This window comes from Enhydra lutris, unplaced genomic scaffold (genome assembly GCF_002288905.1).
Source record: "Enhydra lutris kenyoni isolate GAN:26980312 unplaced genomic scaffold, ASM228890v2 scaffoldscaffold11, whole genome shotgun sequence".
NCBI lineage: Eukaryota > Metazoa > Chordata > Mammalia > Carnivora > Mustelidae > Enhydra > Enhydra lutris.
Window position 1 is genome coordinate 18,455,859 of NW_019154095.1, and position 372 is coordinate 18,456,230.

Genomic DNA, 372 nt, shown 5'->3' on the forward strand with positions numbered 1-372 from the left:
GTCCACACGCCGCGCAGGCGCAGTGAGCAGGCGCGCGGGGAACGCTCGCGCGTCGGCCGACGCGGGAGGGAGGAAGAAAGTGAGGGAGGCGCGCGCGGGACAGTATGGGTGTTGGTGTCGTGGCGCGGCGAGCCCGCGAGTGTCTTTTGCCATTTCGCAAGAGCCTAGACTAGTCACTGGAAGATACCGCCGGAGTACACGATCTCATCGCCGTATTTCCTAAGGAGAAAAACGAGGCGTACCCTGGAGAGTGGTGAACTTTAACCGTGGCAAAAAACATCTCTACAACAATTTTACATTTTCCGTGAGGAGTTTAAGACGTCCGCATCTGGCAAAAGAAGATGGGACTGGACTTAGTTAAAAAATACCTAT